This window comes from Urocitellus parryii, chromosome 3 (genome assembly GCF_045843805.1).
Source record: "Urocitellus parryii isolate mUroPar1 chromosome 3, mUroPar1.hap1, whole genome shotgun sequence".
Classification (NCBI taxonomy): Eukaryota; Metazoa; Chordata; class Mammalia; order Rodentia; family Sciuridae; genus Urocitellus; species Urocitellus parryii.
Window position 1 is genome coordinate 212,811,203 of NC_135533.1, and position 6,947 is coordinate 212,818,149.

Sequence of the window (6,947 nt, forward strand, 5' to 3'; positions counted from 1 at the left end):
ATGAAAATTAAAATATTACACTCTATAGTAAAATAAAGATTCAATTTTTCCTTTTAAAATTTGTTCTTTTCCTGATTATGTGCCAATGATGAACATCATTAGGCAATAAAAAGACTACCTCCAAGTATTCATCTTTTAGATGGAGAAACCTAGAAGAGGGAATTCATAGGCATAGAAAGAGCCATAGTGGTTTCCAGGGGTTACAGGTGGAGGAGTATGGTCAGATACTATTTAATGAAAATAAAAGTTATGTTTGGGATGATCAAAAGCCTGAGAAATGGACAGCAGTGCTGCTGCACAGCATTGTGAATACACATGGTGCCACTGAACCATGCACTGAAAAATCGTGACAATGGCATATTTTTCTATTTATATTTTACCACAATAAAAATTAATAAAAAGTTTAAAAAAACACTTGAAATATTTAAAAAGTAGATTCTGAGATCTTTCCCTGAAGATATTGACAAGATAAATCTTGAATAGAGTAGGAGGCTGTATATTAGCAAAGCCCAAGGTGATGCTTTTGAGAAACCTAAATCCTAGGACAGTGTTTCTCAAAAGACTGTCCTGGGGGCTGCGAATGTGGCTCAAGTGGTAGCGTGCTCACCTGGCATGTGCAGGGCACTGGATTCTATCCTCAGCACCACATAAAAGTAAAATAAAAATGTTGTGTCTACCGAAAACTAAAAAATAAATACTAAAAATTCTCTCTCTCTCTCTCTTTTAAAAAAATTGATACTTGAGCAAAATGCAAATTATCAGACTTAAAATCAGACCTACTGAGACAGAAACTGGGGGTGAGTGGGTCTCATTACTCTGAATTTAAACAAGTCCTCATGGTCATCCTGGTGTAGGCCAAATTTTGAGAATTCCTACCCTAGAGAATCCTGAGACCCTTTGCTACTCAGCCATCTGCCTGATTAGGAAACTGTAAGTGGAAAATGGTGACATTTGTCACCAAGAGGGAATCTAACAAGACTAGTGACTCTTCCCAGAGGAGAGGAACACAGGAGAGAGGAATCCTGATGGACCTACAGTTAGCCTCCCTGGAATAAGGAATTGAGGAGTTAGAGACTTCTTCCTGTGTATTCCTGCCCTTATGGAGCCAGACTGATCAAGGAAGGAACATACCATTGATCAATTTGTTTAATAAACTTCAGTGGGGATACAGCCTCTGGGGTGCAACTTGAAACTCATCAGCTAATAGTCACCAAGGCCTTTAAGTGCCAGGCTAAGACACTCATGCCTTCTCCAGAAGACGTCAACCAGACCCATACCATATGCCTGGCTCTGTCTCCTGCTCTTTCAGTGGACAGATCTTCTGTCTTCATCAGAGAACACAACTTGAGGAAGTTGGCCCTGCAGTGGGTCCATGCTGCCAAGCCTACATAGCCCAGTAAGTGATGAGGGAACAGAGATGTTATTCATGGAGAGGGAGCTCTCAAGAATATTTGCTTGGAAAGTAGAATGACTAGATTAGTTGCTTAATGTTGCCTTTGTATAGTGAAGTTTTACTTTGATTGTATAGTATTTGGGTGGATAGCTGAGGAGGTTATGGGGAGGGTTACTCTGTGTTGGTCATCAGGGCACCCTGACAGCTTGCTGTGGATAACACAGTCCAGTGTTAGAGTTACCAGTCTGGGTTTTACAAATGGATGCTTTGTGGTAAAGTCTTGGTCTTTTCTAGTCATTCTTTTTGTTGTCTGACCCACGAACTCCAAAGTCTTCATTCTTCCTTACCTAGAACAAGCCTTTCTGAATTCTGCTGTCACTGTCACATGCTTAGTAACACCCCTGCTTCTCCTGAGAGACCTGGCCTTCTTCCCCACTTCACCTGTATCCATGGTTCTCAGTAGAAACATTTAAGGGAGAAGTGCTTTCATAAAAGCACTTCCCTTCTAAAACCTGAATGTTTGTGTAGGCTATATATCTTTTTCTCAGAGGACCTAATATAGAGCTGAGAAGAGATTCCAGCTTCAGAGGCCAATCCTTTCATTAACTATTCCCCAAATCAGCAAAGGTCATAAGAATACTTTGGAGTACTCTCTTCTCTTGTGCTCATTAATTACTTGTAGAAGACTGATATCCCACTATTCTCATAGGCATCTGAATGGATGGGGGGATGCTTGGCATAGCACTGGGAAGGAGAGGAGGGCATTTTCCCAGCATGGCTCTTTTCTTATTTATGTTCTGAGGCTCCTGCAATCAGACACAGCAGAGGGAATGTTCTCATCCATTTGCCTTCTATTTTTCTCTTTGGGAAAGTGGTGTTTGGGGAGAGAACACAGAGAGAGGACTTCCTCACTCAGAGATGGAAAGTATTCAGCTGTTCTACATGCAAGTGGAAGGACAAATATAAACACTGAGGTACTTCCAAGACAGGAATGGAAATGATGACACTCCTTATTTATAATCCCACCAGAACTAATGTTATAACAGTTCTTTGTGAATTTCATATAAATGTGTGATTTCTCTATTTATTATTCCTTTTGTTTTCATTGTAAAAGAGGACAGAAACCCAGGGACATGTATGTAAGTGACTCAGACAAAACTTGTGGAGAGGAAGTTGCTGATGTTTCCATGGGAAAGGATTCCTGGTGAGAGAGTAAGTAGAAGGGCAAGAGAAGATGGGCTGGCTACACTGTTGCTTCTTGGGATGTGCTAACTTGGGGATATATCCTGCCTAGGCTTGAGAGGAGGGCCTGGTTATTTAATGAGTAAAAGCACATTCCCTCTTCTCTCTTCCTTTCCTATTTCAAAACTTTTGATTCCTTTTATCACATCTCTGTATATGAACTCCCTTGGGGGCAAGGGTTGCTGAAGATTTTGGAGTAACAGACACCCAGCGTATACTAGATGAGTCACAGCAATGGAATAAATTGTGGGCTCATCCATTCATTAATTTAGCCCCAAACAATATGAGTTATCCTCTATGCCAAGAAATCAATTGGAATTGAGGATGGATGGGGTTGGAAATAGCCTAAACAGGGGAGAGCTGTGTCAAGTATAGAAATACAGGAAGAAATTAGAAGGAAGAGTGTTTGAAAATCATGGTTATATAAGAGGCTCTATCCCATTTTGTTACAAGGAAGGTTTTCAGTATGTTCAGAATTTAGAGTAACATTTGAAAAGTGCTGAGAAATGAGGCTGTAGAATCAGAGTGGACCCATGATAGATCAAGAATTCCAGATATTTTCAGAATGACTGACCTGAAAAAGATTCACATGTTGAAATCCTAACCCTCAAGGCCATGGTATTAGGAGATGGGACCTCTTGGCAGGTAATTATATCTTGAGAGTGAAGCTTAATGAATGGGATCAGTGTCCTTATAGAATAGGCTAGAAGGAGCTTTTTCACCTTCTCCCACCTTGTGAGGACACATCAAGATAGTGCCATCTATGAACAAAGAAAATGGGCTCCCATAAGACACTGGGTCCCTCAGTGCTTTGATGGTGGACTTTCCAGTCATCAGAACAGAGAGAAATACATTTCTGTTGTTTGTTAACCATGGAGTTGTGATATTTTGTTGTATCATCCTGAACACCATCAGAAAGACATGTAAAAATTTCAGTCAGGGAAATAAAATAACCAGTTTTTCATTTTAGAAATATTGGCAGCCTGGGCAACTTATTGAGAACTTGTATCAAAATAAAAAATAAAGAGAACTGGGATTGTAGCTCAATGTTAGCATGTGAGAGTCCCTGTGTTTGATCCTTAATACAAGCAAGCAAAACAAAACAAGAACAGTAAAAAACCCCATACAATAGCAACAACTACTCACCCCCAAACTCCCCAAACCAAAATGAAAACCAAACCAAAATAAAAAATCAAAACCTGGGCCAAATGGTAATCCCCACATCTCTTTGTGAACTTTTCCATGTCTTTTCTTATAGCATTTCAATGGTTTAGACCTTGATAATTATGTTTTCCTTGACTGTTTGACCAATCAGTTGATTTATTATAGGTTAAGAGCACCTGTACAATACCATGTAGCAAATGTGCAGAAAGACTTGTTTCTGTAGAATGTTGAGGGTCACAGGTACACTACCTACTAGTCATTTGTTAACATGGTTTATTATTTGTTGAAAATATTTTCATTTCCTCCCTCCTGCCCTTCCTCTCTCCCTTCCTTCCTTCTGACCTCCTCTTCTGTTATTTCTTCCTTTCCTTTGGAAACTGAAATCCTACTCATCCTGCTCATCCTGAAGTATTTTTTCAGATATTTCCCCTCCTCTCAAATTTTCTTATTGCTCAGAGTCATCTGATCCTCCTCTGAGTCCCAGTCCTGCCACACACAAGGAAGATAACTCAGACCTTTCTTTAGGTCTCTGGGCCCCATGTGTATTGGAGCAGGTGTGGGTTGTTTTATCCCTAAGATCTAAAATTCCTTCTAACTTTCTGTAGTTATTAATTCTAAGACAGAGACAAAGGGAATGGGTGAGTCTCCTCCCATAGGCCAATAGATGTGGATTTGTCAATATCATGAAATGTTGCCTATAATGAATGACAGAATGTAGGTTTTCTAGATTCTATAATATTAAGGATTTCATGCCCAATTTTTTTACCTCAAGAAATAAAGAAGCTGAGTTAGTCTGTCTGGTGTCTATTTCATATTCTTTCTCTTTAATTGTCTAGCTGATGTGTCAACAACATGGGACTAGGAAATCAAACAAATGTTTTAGAATTTGTACTCCTGGGACTTTTCGAAGACTCAGAGCATCAACTGATGTTATTTGGATTGTTCCTATCCATGTTTATTGTCATCTTCCTTGGGAACTTGTTCATCATCATAACCATTTTCTCAGATTCCCATCTTCATATGCACATGTACTTCTTTCTCTTCAATCTGTCCTTTGCTGACATTGGTCTTATCTCTACAACCATCCCAAAGATGCTGGTGAACATCCAGACAGAGAGCAGATCCATCATATATGCAGGCTGCATCACCCAGATGTATTTTTAAATGGTTTTTGGAGGCATGGATATCTTCCTTCTCACCGTGATGGCTTATGACCGGTTTTTAGCCATCTGTCATCCCCTACACTATCCAGTCATCATGAATTTCCATCTGTGTGGCCTCCAGGTTGTTATATCCTGGTTAATCACCTTGTCATATTCTCTGATCCGTAGTCCGTTGGTGCTTCGTCTATCATTCTGTACCAATTGGGAAATTAGACACTTTTACAGTGAACTTGCTCAGGCCCCCATACTAGCTTTTCAGATACAGTGATCAATCACATAATACTCTACATGCTGACTGGCCTTCTTGGACTTGTTCCCTTTTCAGGGATCGTTTGCTCTTACACCCAGATTGTTTTTTCCATCATGAGAATTCCATCAACATATGGAAAATATAAAGCTTTTTCTACCTGTGGGTCTCATCTATCTGTGGTTTCTTTATTCTCTGTGACAGGTCTTGGTGTATACCTCAGTTCTGAAGCATCATCATCTTCCTGGAAGGGCATGATGGATACTGTGGTCACCCCATGCTGAACCCCTTCATCTATAGCTTGAGGAATACATACATTAAGAGGGACCTGAAGAAACTTCTTGGCAGAACATTTTATGTTCAGTGACAAGAATACTGGTCCTGGGCTCTTAAGCTGGCAAAAGTACCAGCAAAAGAAATTCTGCATCAAGAAATTCTGCCTCTAAATTATATAGGCTTTCACCCCTCACCCACTCTGTTTCTCTGTCTTCAATCAAAATATCCCTGTGCGTACTTTGTCTGAAACTTTTATGGTGATCACTCTGTTACCCTCAGTTGTATTCCCCACCTCTCCTCCTTTTACATTTCTACCAACAATCATTGTTAGTGCTTGTTAAATTCATTCATTTGGCAATATTTATTGGATATCTATAGTGTACCAGGGTGTTCTAGGTGCTAAGAATATATCAGTGAAAAAAAATCCTTGCCCTCATAAAGCTAAAATCCATGTTCAGGTAATAATATCTGGGTAGACAAAAGGAGATTACTACTTTGGGCATGATAGTGCATATCTGTAATCCCAGTTACCCAGGAGGGTAAGGCAGGAGGGTTACAAGCTTGAGGTCTGCCTGGAAAACTTAGTGAGATGCTGTCTCAATAAAAAATGAAAAAGGGATTGGGATGTAGCTTAGTGGTATAACATGCCCAGGTTCAATACCCAGTACTGCAAAAGAAAAAAAAAAGTATGCACAAATCTGTATGAAAGTGCTGTGTGGAGCACAGACTACAAATTAAATCAAAAACTTGTGATCACCACCCTGTAATGACCACAGGAATTTTAGTCCTGAAAACTTCCATTTGAGAGATAATTACTCTCTTGATTGTACTTATTAATTGAAATAGTCTGCTATGATCTGAAGATTTATCCTCCTACAAATTAATATGATGAAACCTTATCACCATTGTGATGGAATTAGAAACGGTACCGTTGGGAAGTGATTAGATTATGAGGGTGTTGCCTCATGATGCTCTTATAAAAGAAACTGCATGTGAGTTGCTTTGCCTTTTCTCCCATATAAGGGCACAGTAAGAAGGCACTATCTGTGAAAGCGACCTTCATCAGATTTTTTGATATTAGACCTCCTGGTCTCCAGAACTGTGAAAAATAACTTTCTGTTGGTTATAAGCTACCTGGTTTATGGTATTCTTTATAACACCCTGAAAAGATTAACACACTACCCCTAAGGCTAAAGTGCTTACAATAATATTGAAACCTGAAATATCTATAATGTCTTAGGTAATGTCGGAGAAATGTACAAATGAGGAGGTGGGTACCTAGATAAGTTCCATAATGAAATGGAAATGATTTATACAGGAATGTATTACTGGATAAATGCAAGCAAGTACTTACAAGCAGGTAGCCTTTGCAACCATCCAAGGAAATGTCTACTTCCATTGTCATTTGGGCAGTGCTCTATGTATAGCTCTAAACTGATTAAGTACTTGGTTTATGGATGGC

At 39.5% G+C, this 6,947-nt stretch overlaps 1 pseudogene; it reads left to right on the plus strand.

Moving 5' to 3' along the window:
* The first annotated feature begins 4,651 nt into the window (after positions 1 to 4,651).
* Positions 4,652 to 5,576, plus strand: LOC113178619 (olfactory receptor 7A17-like; annotated as a pseudogene).
* Positions 5,577 to 6,947: the final 1,371 nt, after the last annotated feature.